The 13,413-nt window shown below is 43.0% G+C and overlaps 1 protein-coding gene across 4 annotated transcripts in view; it reads right to left on the bottom strand.

The window, feature by feature from the left end:
* LOC126197083 (uncharacterized) overlaps positions 1–13,413 on the bottom strand; it is a 576,613-nt gene that overhangs the window by 140,116 nt on the left and 423,084 nt on the right. The window contains exon 1 of one of the 4 annotated variants that reach the window (XM_049934614.1): positions 10,733–10,859. The exons of the other annotated variants lie outside the window; for them this stretch is intronic. The gene's annotated coding sequence lies outside the window, so the exon portion shown is untranslated. Of the gene's footprint in view, positions 1–10,732; positions 10,860–13,413 lie in introns of those variants that run through there. 4 annotated transcript variants of the gene reach the window in all.

Below are 13,413 nucleotides of genomic sequence, written 5' to 3'. Positions count from 1 at the left end.
AAAAACCTAAGTTCTCCGGTTGTTTCACGGACGATGTAGACCATATGTTCCCAAGCTGTTATATTTTAATGTACTGACATTATAGGACCAAGTACAAGAGAAAAAATTCTCATATTTGTGTATTCTTTTTCAGTGTGGGGGAGAAATAAATTTAAACAAGTTATTAAAAATGCCTCTGTACATTCACAGAATGTTGATGCAATCATCACGTTAAGACTGTAACATTTGCTTAAACAGGTTTTCATGTGAGTATTTCTCTCTTATTTTGAACAATTTCATTGAGCAACGTCTTGTTTTCTTCTTCTTTAAACACGGTGCCATAGTCGGTGTTAGAAATGCTTTATCTGCAAGTGCAGCCATTCCCACTAGTGTCAAAATACGGCATACACGAACAGCTTCAAAAGTGAAGTGAAATTTACAAACTTTGTTGGTGCGTGTACCGGCTTATTTCACAGACCCGTGGCAAGAAAAAGGAAACACAAACAAGCTTATGAGGGTCTGCATAGTAATTCCTGAGAATACAAACAGACAGAAAAACGCAGCGAAAGACTTTATAAATAAAGATAACTGTACACTTCCACCTTTTCTTGTGGTATTCTTTCTGTTATATACGTCGATTTGAAAATGGTAATTCCGGCCGAAACTAGTGGTCAATAAAGCGTTATTCACTAAAAGCAGCTTATGGTGGTAATGTGAATTCCTTTAAAAACCTTGGCGCTGTTGGGTACGCATTACAAGAAATGTTTTGGTATCTACTGTGTAAAAAACATACCATCTGATTAAGTTGCAGTGCTCCAGGGTGAACTACACTACCAACAAACGTAAATTGTTTGTTGCTTAACAATGAAAGACTGGCTTTAGAGATGGGCAAACTGAAACACGTAGCTGTTTCGAAACTAATGAAACAGTACGATGTAATGTTTCGATACACTGTTTCGAAACAGTGAAACAGTTTGTGTTTTGTAATCTAATAAATCTACACATTTTATCATCTTGAATGTCTACTGTATAAGTATGTCCACATAAACATAAATGAGGTGCGAGAGCGCTAATCATATCGTAGAAAGTATGAAACTATCACTTAGGCGTCTTGGCAAGTTTCGTATTTCCTTCAGCAAATGCGCTGCTTTCGTGTCGTGTGACTTTCATACTTTTCAATTGGCTGAGGACAGCCATATCTGAAGACAGAAGAACCACCACGAACGGAACTGGGGGTGGGAGCAAACTGCAGACACAACGGATATGCTACTGGGATTCCCACATTCCATTAGTATGGCTAATATACCCATCCTACTAATTTCCATGCACACAAAGGGAATCATTGTGGATAATAGACACAGTGACTATAGACTCACAAATAACACCAAATAATTCGAATAAATAACAAAATATAACAGAAAAAATTTTTTGTGTTTCAAGGTGTTTCGAACCGTTACTATAAATTTACGATGCTTTCCGTTCACCATTACACTATCAGTGATATGTCAAACAGATTGCTTGCAATTATACCTACATCAAATTTATGTGTCCAATAACTGTCACTCTACGCCTTTTTTTATTTAAAATGTAGTCTTACTTGCGTTTCTTAATATGATTTCTGTACATGAACAGAGAAGCGTATGTTATAAAAAAAGTGTAATTTAACTGTATGATTTTCACATATTTATTATTTTGAATGTGAATAGTATGCGTTGTTTTATTGTTTGGTTAGTGTTTATAAAGCAGATGTTACGCCATTTCGGAATAGGACAGTCAGCTAGAAACGAAGCTTTATTTTCGGATACCTTAAGCTTCATGCTATTGCTTGTCAAAAGATTTCGACACTCTTGAAAGTGTTTCATGAAGTGGTATGTTGTGTTTCAGTACCTGTGCCGAGCCCGAATCTCGTCCGACACAGAGCGGAATGAAACATCACTGTTTCGATACAATTAGTCCGTTCCAGGCACAGGTGGACTGAAACAGTCTTATTTTGAAACAACGATACAGTTTCTGTGTCTGGCTCGAGATCCGAGACAGGGGCGGAATGAAACACCACTGTTTCGAAACAGTGAACCATAGCCGTTCCGAAACACTGAAACAGTTCCAGGTATCGATACACTGTATCGAAACACAGAAACAGTGGCCAAGTCTAACTGGCTTATGATTTGTCAACTGGCCGTTCCACGGTCAAGGCTGCCGTTCCGGAGGAAGACCTGCCCTGTAGGGTAACGACAGTAGGACAGTGTAATTACTCTGAGTCTCCTCGTGGCGGCCTCATTAGTAAACTCTCACTTAGCGACGTGCCATGGCCTGAGCGTGCCGAATGTTGTCACGCAGTCCCGTTTTCTATTCGTACCGCGCGAGGCACGCTGCTCGCCGGCTCGGCGCCAGCATGTCTGTCGCTACTGTTGGCGGGAAACGGTTGACTCATTGTAGAAACTTGGTGAAACGGAATTCTCGGTACGACTGTGTACACAACACGATAGGCGCAATCATTAACAGTCCGCCAAAACTCTCGAATCGCTAAATTTTCTAAGCCAGTAACGGCCACTATAAAACCGTTGAATTTAAAGTTTCTCTGAGATTTATTAGTCCATTGTTTACTTTAAATATCGTATGTTTAATTGACACTCACTTGTTTTACGAGGTGCGTATTACTGCACGACGGTATTGCAGCATTTTAAAACGCAACAAAATACGGGTAACTGTTAGTTGACCCAGGACCGCACACACTTTTCAGTGCTGACCACCACGTAATTAAGGCAATCCCAATTAGTACTATTAATTTTATCAGTTCTGGAGGATGTCTCTAGACAATGAAACGTAAAGAAAACCATCTTCGTTTTGCTGTTGACATTGTACTACTTTTATTGTATAGGCCTGAAAATCAGTTACAAAAAGACTGTTATAACCTATAATGAACCACTGAAAGGAAGATAGTACAAATTAACAATGATGTTGTACAGGCTTTTTTAGGAGGAATAGTAGAGGGTGTAAAAACGGGGAGAGAAGTAAATATGGGCATCCCTCCCCTAGGGGGAATGGCAGGTGCTGCTGCCTGGTGGCCAGCACTGTAAATGTAGCCGCTTTTTGGAAGACAACAGTGAGAAATTGGAACCGTTATTTCAAGTACGTTCGCTGCGGCGTCGGTTATTGTATGAACTGGTGTTCGTTGTGGACTGCGAACCTGAGGCAGGTTTATGAAATCAGTTTCTTTCCATGCCCTTCTGATTAGTTTAGTCCGAATATCCCAGAGATGAAGACAGAGATTGGGATACATTTACCAAATAATTGAGGATGTAAGTTGCAAATGCTACGCTGGGAAGAAAGATTAGCACAGGAGAAGAATTCGTGGAAGGCGCTTCAGATGCATGGGGAGGACTTGAAACGCATCGCTGATAGACCAGGGCTGGTGAGCCGCCCAGCGTGGATGTGATTTCTAGGCTGTTTCCCACATCCGACTAGGTAAATACCGGCCTGGTACCCACGTCCTGCCTCAAATACATTCTACGGAAAGGGTTAGAAAACGTTTTCACTGTTGACCATAAGATCCACACACGACGTAGACTTGGGGTGCACAGATTCCTTCCCATGTCAATTGGTGGAGTCAGGAAGGGCATCTGGCCACAGTATGCCACTTACATTGCCAAAACTGATTTATAGGGTGCAATGAGTATAGGTGCAGATATTTTTTTACGTGGTACGCTAATATGTAGACATCTGTGTTTGCTTGTTTTTTATCTGCGTCCAACAACCTTATCACAAGCACGTCACAAACCTTAAGATCCAACGTTTTCTGCACGGTCATAACTGCATCACAAAGTGAACTACGCTTGTAAATATAAACTAACCGTTTTGGGTCCACACTCCAACACCTGACCTGCCGCCGATGGGAGAGTGAACATTAATGGCTTGCTCTTGCTATATGTACATCGAGGTACTACCCAACTTAAAACCATCCGAGTAGTAATAGCTATACTTATTAGTCTGCAAATGACAAATACTCATGTAATGTTTATCCGTACACCGTCCAGAGCCACCAGTAGAAATATCTGCGCTAATACCCGTTACACCCTGTATAACAACACTGACCCTGTAGGGAACGGGAAACGGCGGAAGGAAAGGAGGTTGTCATAGTCCAAAATAATTTCAAAATGACATCTGGTTGAAATGGCTCAAAGCACTGTGGGAGTTGAAATCTGTGGTCATCAGTCCCCTAGACTTAGCACTACTTAAACCCAAATAACCTAAGGACATCACACACATCCATGCCCGAGGCAGGATTCGAACCTGCGACCGTAGCAGCAGCGCGGTTTCGGACTGAAGCGCCTAGATCCACTCGGTCACAACGACCGGCTAATGATATCTGGAAAGCAGAATCCTAGCCTACTTTTAGAAGTACATCTTTAGTCAAATGCACATTTTTTTTCATTGCTTCTGCAACAGTGTTCTGATCGTTTTGTGTACAAGGAACGAGGGGGCGGGGGAGGTCAGTACATTCTCTTATTAATTTATCTGGTATATATTCCTAAATTTCCATCGATACTATTTCTCTGAATTTAAACCGCATCCGGTCTACGCTTACAATAGTCAGATCGGAAGGAGTGTAGACTCTCTCTTAGGAAGAAAAGAAACGAATTTTTATCTGCTTTTTTAAATAGATGTATTTTGCGTTTGTTTTTGATGGGTTTGGACGTTATTGTACTCAATTTAGTTACAATAACCTGGTGGTCACTAACTCCTGTATCTGTCATGATGCTCCCTATTTGGTCCGGATTATTTGCTGCTAAGAGGTCAAGTATGTTTTCGCAACCATTTAAATTTCGAATGGGCTCCTGAACTAATTGTCCAAAATAATTTTCGGAGAAAGCATTTAGTACGCTTTCATTCGATCATTTATGCCTGCCACCTTCTTTAAAACATGTATTTTCCCATACATATCGAGGGTAGTTTGAACTCACCACTAACTAAAGTTATATCAGTGGGGCACCTATTTGAAATGAGTTTCAAGTTTTCTTTGACCTGTTCAGCAACTATATCATCTGACCCGGTCTCAGTCGCCAATATTAAGAAGAGAAATACCACTCAGATACCCAAAGCAGCACTCTCACCACTGGAACGCCGTATAAGGTTCAGTTGAGCAACTCCCTTGACAGAAGTGCTGTTAAGAAACGGTCGTTAAATTTTTGCAAGATTAGGGGCTGGCCAATGGGCAGAAGCGGGGCGACAGCAAGCCTTACGATTTGACATTCGGTTTAAACGTTTTCTAGACCAGGCTACCATTCACTTTCATCAAAACACCTTTAAAGAATTTTTGTACTTTCTTGGGAGAGGATCCATACTTGCACACAATTATTATAGTGCGATTTTATGAGCTTTTCGAACAGAAATAACTAATGTTAATCATGGTTTCGCCTTTTTAGTGAACTTGTTATACGTGGTCCACTCAGATTAATGTGCCCACCGCCAGTGCTGACTTGGCTCTGAGCACTATGGGACTTAACATCTGAGGTCATCAGTCCCCTAGAACTTATAACTACTTAAACCTAACTAACCTAAGGACAACACACACATCCATGCCGGAGGCAGGATTCGAACCTGCGACCGTAGAGGCCGCGCGGTTCCAGACTGAAGCGTCTAGAACCGCTTGGCCACACCCCGCCAGTGCTGTACGTTAACTTGCAATAACCACTCACAGGCGGCAGATGGCAGCACTATCAGGACGGGGAGGACGCAAAAAGAGCGCAGCCGTTGTTGTAATGCGAAAACAGGGCGATTCATCTGACCAAGGGTGGAAGCACTTCTGTAAACACAGTCTGTAAAAAGTGCGCGTGCCGCCGTGGAATATGGTGCTATTCAAAACCAGCGCCGCTGTGGCCGAGTGGCTCTGGGCGCTTCAGTGCGGAACCGCGCTGCTGCTAGGGTCGCAGGTTCGAATCCTGCCTCGGGCATGGATGTGTGTGATGTCCTTAGGTTAGTTAGGTTTAAGTAGTTCTAAGTTCTACGGGACTGATGACTTCAGACGTTAAGTCCCATAGTGGTCAGAGCCATTTTGAGCAACTGTGGTGCACCACGGTCCATTGATGACAGGGACGAAAGATGGCTGCTGAGGTGTGTAAAGTCGAATTGACGTTCAACTGTTGAGCAACTGTCCGCTCAGAAGAGCCAAGTGGCTAGCAATACTATCTCCTCAACGACCGCTCAGCGAACGTTGCTGACTGCTATTCATTGGCGAAGAAGGCTGCAGATTGCACGCCAATATCGCAACTGAACGTCCACCTCTACATGCAGCTCGTTTTGCTTCGGCACGATGGCATCTACAGTGGGAGAAAGCAACGCGTAACTCAGCTCGCAGCGTGCGGCCGTCGTTCGAAGAGCATCCTTGCCACCAAACTCCCCTGATTAAAGCCCAATCGAGAATCTGTAGGAGCATCTCCATCGGTACCTTCCAGAACCTCACTGGCACTATTCCAGCGGCGTGCGCTGCAAAAGATGGTTATCCAGGCCGTTGAAAGATGATCACATATGTGACGGGACATTATGATTGTTCATGAAGGTCAAAAATCTACAATTTTTCCAAAATGAAGTACCTTTATGCCAATAACAAAATAGACTTCCCATATTTGCACCTGCTGTAGATACTTTAGGTGGTCCTAGAGCAGATTAATTTACATTCCATATATCAGGCGACCAAGAGATAAGCTTTCATTTCGTGTGTTGGTGCTTCAATTACTAAGTATTTATTTGTTGAGTGTCATTCCCGCTTTCATGTTGATGCTGTGAAGTTGTGTTTAAGTTTACTTTATTCAATTTTTCCACTATTGTTGTGATCAATTGCCTAATTCTACCTCGTTGTTTAACCATACCGCACGTACTTACAAATGCTGAGTGCGGCATATGGTTTTTGTGTACGTGCTTTGTAATGGAAACGTTCAAGTTCAAGTGTCTCTAAGCACTATGGGACTTAACATCTGAGGTCATCAGGACATCAAACCTAAGGACATCAAACACATCCATGCCCGAGGCAGGATTCGAACCTGCGAAGGTAGCAATGGAAACATTAATGTTGCTTATAGTAAGGTAGACTATTTCCCAACTGCAGAATACCAGATTCACTCGTGATTCCACTAAATGGAATGTGACTGACACAGTGTCCAGTAGTCCTATTTCATCTGAATTGGAAGTGAACAGAATGTGAATTAATTAGAACACGTTACTCGATTAGCAAAACTTAATCCTTTTAACGTATCGGTGTTCCACGTACAAGAATACGACAAACATTAGGCGTGCAACGGTTCTATCATTTCCACTTATTGCGGATTCAACGAGTTGGAGGAGGAGATGAAAATGACGATTGAAATTTTGTTGTTACCCAGTCCAAAATCGCCGAGTTATGCCATTAGTATTGTTTCTGACGAAGCCACTTTCACTAGTGAGGGTATCAGTAACAGTCGTAACTCACATCGGTGGTTCGATAAATACCCACATGTCTTGTGGAGATACATTTTCAATAGTCCTTCACGTGCTGTATGATAGAGAATCAGCTGAGTGAGTCCGTGTTGCTGCATCGTTTCGTAAGACTTCTTTCAAAACGAGGTTCCAGCCTCATCGGATGCCCATTTACTGTGTCTGGTGAGGCATCATCTAAATCTAGCGTTCATCGGAAGATGGATTGGCAGAAATTGTCACGTTTCTTGGCCATCAAAGTGCCCGAACCTTCCCCCCTATAGATTTTTGCCTGCTGGGATGGTTGGAAGGCGAAGTCTACAACAGAAAAGGTAAGCATAAGAGACGAATTCATCTTTCTAAATACGTGTAATGTTGGCCCTCATAAGGTAACTCCCAACCAAGCGCAGAAACGCTACACGCGCCATTGTCAAGGGAATTCGAGAGTGCATTGAAGTTGGGGTGAAATTCATGAAAATCAGCTTTGAACTCAATTATTTGCCTCCCAGAACACATTCTGTGAGTAGTAGTTGTGATTACATTCTAACAACTGAATCTTTAAAAACATAAAAATTTTGACACCTATTGTATGGAATACCTCCTAAGATATTTACTATTCCTCGTGAGACAATCAGTACATTCAGTCAATGAGGTTTAGTGTTTATAGAAAATGGAGACTTCAAATGCGAACGTTTTTGGTGTGGCTTTAATGCGTCCGGTATTGATATCGAATGATACAAGTTTCAAATGGCTCTGAGCACTATGGAGCTTAACATCTTAGGTCATCAGTCCCCTAGAACTTAGAACTACTTAAACCTAACTAACCTATGGACATCACACACATCCATGCCCGAGGCAGGATTCGAACCTGCGACCGTAGCAGTCCCGTGGTTCCGGACTGCAGCGCCTAGAACCGCACGGCCACCGCGGCCGGCCACAACAAGTTTATTGTTGCGAGTTGCCAACAAATAAACATGAATATTCATAGCCGGTTTCGGTACACAATATTACCTGAGAACGATACTCTAAAGTTTTCTAACTTTTGTGCGTCATCTACCGACAGGACATTGCGATGCACAGGTCAGACCAACAGGCTCGCGGTCAAAATAGTGTTCAAGTACCAGTCCAGTCATTATAATTTAGCTTTCCGTAAATCACACCCAGTGTGAGTTCGGATGATACTTTCTTCGCGGATCTTCGTCTATTCTGGTCCTAACACTGATAAGAAAAAGTCTTTCCCTGCCGGTCCAACCATTCAAAAAGCAGATGCTGGTCCAAGCACTTAAAGACAGAAGAGCGAAGAATACGTAGCAGCGACAATATTTATCCCTTAAAAACATCTGTCGTCTCCCCTTCCGTAGTAGCTCTGTTCCTTGATGCTAAAATCAATGCTATAACCTGATCGATTACAAATAAACAGTCGTTACAAATTGCGGTATTTTTACTCAAAAATTAGCATGTGTATTCAGACAAGTTTATTCTCCTAAAAACTCTCCTAAACCTAAAGTCAGCGATCGCCAAGAACTCCCAAGGAAAAGCAGAAAATGGCCAAGTACTGTCGTTATGTGAATGTTGAAATTTTTCTGTTATGATTTGGATTACAATAAGAGAAAAGCAAGTATTTTGAAGTAATTACTCGAAAATGCGTGATCTGAAGTTACACTTTACCGAACAAGCACTTTAAGTTATACTGAACCATAACAAAATAACGCTTCTTATCTACGAGAGAGGCTATTAACAACACGCTCTTGCATTGTATCTTTTACCATTGTTCCAACGCGTGAGAATTCTACGGCACTGAACAGACGATGGAGCTAGAAATGTTGCGAGGCAGAGTCACGCTATCTGTTTGATGGCCTGAGAACACGTCAATCCATTCTTCTCTACAAGGCTGGACAAAGCGGTAAATTTCGAGAACCGGTGAAACTGAACCAACGATCTCTTCGCTGCCGTTATATATTCATAATAAATATGAGAGGGATTCAATACGACAAGTAAGGCACTCGATGTGTATTTTTCTTCAGGTTCCATGCTTCCGAAACAGAAAATAGCAGAAGCAGATGAGAACATCTACACTTTAAGGCTGAGGAACCAATAACAGTTTTTTCTCGCGCACTGCGTATCGGAAGTTATAAACCAAATGTGATGTGGCGCATACCAGTACTACAAGAGCAGCAAGTGTTCAAAGCCGCTCTATACCCGTGTATTTTGTGAGGCCAACGAAAGCAGCCAAAAGGATCAAATCTACAAGCGAGATAGTGCAGCAGCAAAACAATAGACCGTTATTTTCTATCATTCCGGAATAAAGTTTTGCGTAATTACCTTGAATTAATGCAGGTTTTGAAGATAATTTACAAGATGATTCGTTCAAACAGACTACTCTTGTTGACCAACTGACTTTACAGCCTACCCTATCACTTGTGGCACGACGGTAAAGACGAAAGATTCGTGCAATAGCATTCATTACATATGTTATATAAGTAGCAATACTTGTGGTTTTCCCAACCACTTTGATTGACCAAGAGCAAGAAACATGACATGTTCTTGGTATAATCTTAGAACCACAATCCCTAACAAGCTGATGAAGTTCTCGTTGATAACTGCTTCCTTGATTTTATTAATAAAGGAAGCAAGTTCGAAAAATGAGAATACAATCATCGACTTTGCAAAGAAAACTGTCTAGTTCGCTCAATATATTTTCGTGTATTACAAAGTTTCGGCTACTTCAATCACCAAATCAAAACATAGACCTTGCAAAATAAAGTTTAGAGTCAGCGGACATAAAATTTATGCCTACTGCACCTGCCTGTGAACACAGACTTTAACGATTTCCAAGTTTTGATGCCGCTAGCCAAGTGGTAATACACGAAAATATTTTGGGCGCTCTAGATGGCTCCCTTCGCGTTAATGTCCCTATTATGTCGTAGCTTACGGGAGATGCTTGACATGTCATGTTTTGAAACGTGTATTTTGGAGTCGAACAATCCGCGTTGCTAATCGTACAGACTTATTTTAGAATTATCGAAGTTGACTACAGATACCTACATGAATAACTGATAATATCGGTTAGATAGTAGTTGTAAATGTATTCCTTATCGTTCTCAGTTACTCTTATCGCGGTGCTAAAAATTGCATAATTCGGGGAACAACTTCAAACAATGTCTTCACGGAATATTTGGCGGGGGAGTGACCACATCGAAATTCTGAACGGTAACTGAAAATTTGTGAACAGTAGCCCTCCACGTTCGAGACGGCGACATTGTTCAAGCAGAGACAACATCCCCAACGGGGATCAATGACGACTAACCTGGCGTCGGCGTGCTGGTTGCTCCGTGCCCGTCTGGGCGCAATCTAGCGTACTACTGGCCAGCAGCTGGTGTGTGACGGCGACCGCTTCGATCAAGCATCGCGACGCCAGCAGTGCGCATGCTCCGACACCGCGCCGGCGACTCACTGGCGGCGTAGCGTGGCGTCTGGCAGAGCGCACCTGCTGGCGCTGAAGGGCTGCACGCACCGCGCTTATGAGGGACAGTGTGTCAGCGGCCAACACACGCGCCGGCGCCGAAGCCGGCGCTGGCGTTTGTGCCGCCGCCGCTACAAGCCATTGTTAGCCGCCCAGCCTGTCGGGGAGCCCCGTTCGTTGGAGGTTACGCACGTCTCCACTTCGTCCTCTACATCATTACCATCATCCCAGTCACATCAACTGCTTTATAAAGATCTCTATAGACTTTTCCACGCATTACGGTCTCGGTTAAATGCTCTCGCGTTGCTCGTATATGATTCTTAATGACATTCTCATAGCTTCTGTTATGTTCGCGCCTTTTCGCATTTCTTGGAGTCGGGTAAAGAATTTTGCATTAACTATGATGTAGGTATCCAATCTGTATATTGAGCAAGGAGTAAAGGAAACCAAAGAAAAATTTGGGGTTGGAATTAAGGTTAAGTGGGGAGAGATAATAACCTTGAGATTTACCTGTCAGAGACAGCAGAGGACTTCGAAGAGCATTTATATGGAATGGACAGTGCCTTGGAAGGAGGATATAATATGAACAACAACAAAAGCAAACAATGATAATGCCATGTAGTTGCCGGCCGCTGTTGTCAAGTGGTTCTAGGCGCTTCAGTCCGAACCACACAGCTGCTACAGTCGCAGGTTCGAATCCTGCCTCGGGTATGGACGTGTGTGATGTCCTTAGGTTAGTTAGGTTTAAGTAGTTCTAAGTTCTAGGGGACTGATGACCTCAGAAGTTAAGTCCCATAGTGCTCAGAGCCATTTGCACCATTTTTTGCAATGTAGTCGAATTAAATCTAGTGACGCTGAGGGAATCAGACTAGGAAACGAGGCACTTACAGTAGTAGATGAGCTTTTTGCTATTTCGCAGAAAAATTGCTGATGATGGGCAAAGTAGAAATGATACAGAATGTAGACTTGCGATGGCAAGAAAAGTGTTTCTGAAGAAGAGGAATCTGCTGACATCGAGTATAGATTTGTCGGGAAGTCTTTTCTGAAAGTATTTGTATGGAGTGTAACCATGTATGGAAGTGAAACACGTAAGATAAACAATTTAGAAAATAATAGAAGCTTTTGAAGTGTGCTACAGAAGAACGCTGAAGATTAGAGGGTAAACCACGCAACTAATTGGGAGGCACTGAATGGAATTGGAGAGACCAGAAATTTGTGGCACAATTAGACTAAAATGAGGGACCTGTTCATAGGATGCATTCTGAGACATCGAGGGATCACTCATTTAGTACTGGAGAGAAGTGTGTGTGTGTGGGGGGGGTTTAAAAATCGTGGAGAGAGACCAAGTTATGAATACAGTAAGCGGATTCAGAACGATGTATTTGTAGTTACACGGAGACAAAAGAGGCCTGTGGACCACAACAATAACATATATGCAGACAGAAGCGAGGAAGAGAGACCTGGGTTCATATCCCAGACTTGGTACGAGTTTTCGTTCGTTGCTTCAGTCTGCACATATACGTCATTGATGTTTGAAACTTGAAAAGTTCTCTGGAATCATGTAGTTACATTAATATTAACTGTGCTCGGTGCATATGGCACAATAATTCGGAATGAAAACTTTGAGCTTTCAACAACTACCACCATTGCCTTCGTCAGGAAAGGAAGTGATGGTCAAGGAAGTTCAGGAATCGCGCACACTTGTAACCGTGGGAGTATAGTACGGGGCGTTGTCTTGACGTCACAAACTTGAAACCGACGTCCGCCATGTTAGGAGCCCGAAGCATTAGTTGTTGATAAACGTGGTTTGATAAACACAGGTTACTTTCACTGCAATGGTTTTATTTCTGTAATTTGGCTTTAGATTTCCTATCATTACAGCTGGATGAGCGCTCTGGTTGAGCGCTGTGAGAAGGAAATGTTACAAAGTGTCCAGACGTAGCTAAATATGTTCTTAGGGAGAATGAGATTTTCACTCTGCAGCGGAGTGTGCGCTGATATGAAACTTCCTGGCAGATTAAAACTGTGTGCCCGATCGAGACCCGAACTCGGGACCTTCGCCTTTCGCGGGCAAGTGCTCTACCAACTGAGCTACCGAAGCACGACTCACGCCCGGTCCTCACAGCTTTACTTCTGCCAGTATCTCGTCTCCTACCTTCCAAACTTTACAGAAGCTCTCCTGCGAACCTTGCAGAACTAGCACTCCTGAAAGAAAGGATATTGTGGAGACATGGCTTAGCCACAGCCTGGGGGATGTTTCGAGAGTGAGATTTTCAGTCTGCAGCGGAGTGTGCGCTGATATGAAACTTCCTGGCAGATTAAAACTGTGTGCCCGACCGAGACCCGAACTCGGAGACGAGATACTGGCAAAGCTGTGAGGACCGGGCGTGAGTCGTGCTTCGGTAGCTCAGTTGGTAGAGCACTTGCCCGCGAAAGGCAAAGGTCCCGAGTTCGGGTCTCGGTCGGGCACACAGTTTTAATCTGCCAGGAAGTTTCATGTTCTTAGGGAGTTCCGGGAAGGTGAC

The sequence above is a fragment of the Schistocerca nitens genome, chromosome 1 (genome assembly GCF_023898315.1).
Source record: "Schistocerca nitens isolate TAMUIC-IGC-003100 chromosome 1, iqSchNite1.1, whole genome shotgun sequence".
NCBI classification, from domain to species: Eukaryota; Metazoa; Arthropoda; class Insecta; order Orthoptera; family Acrididae; genus Schistocerca; species Schistocerca nitens.
The sequence above is the reverse complement of the archived record's forward strand: the minus strand, read 5'-3'. Positions and strand labels throughout refer to the sequence as shown.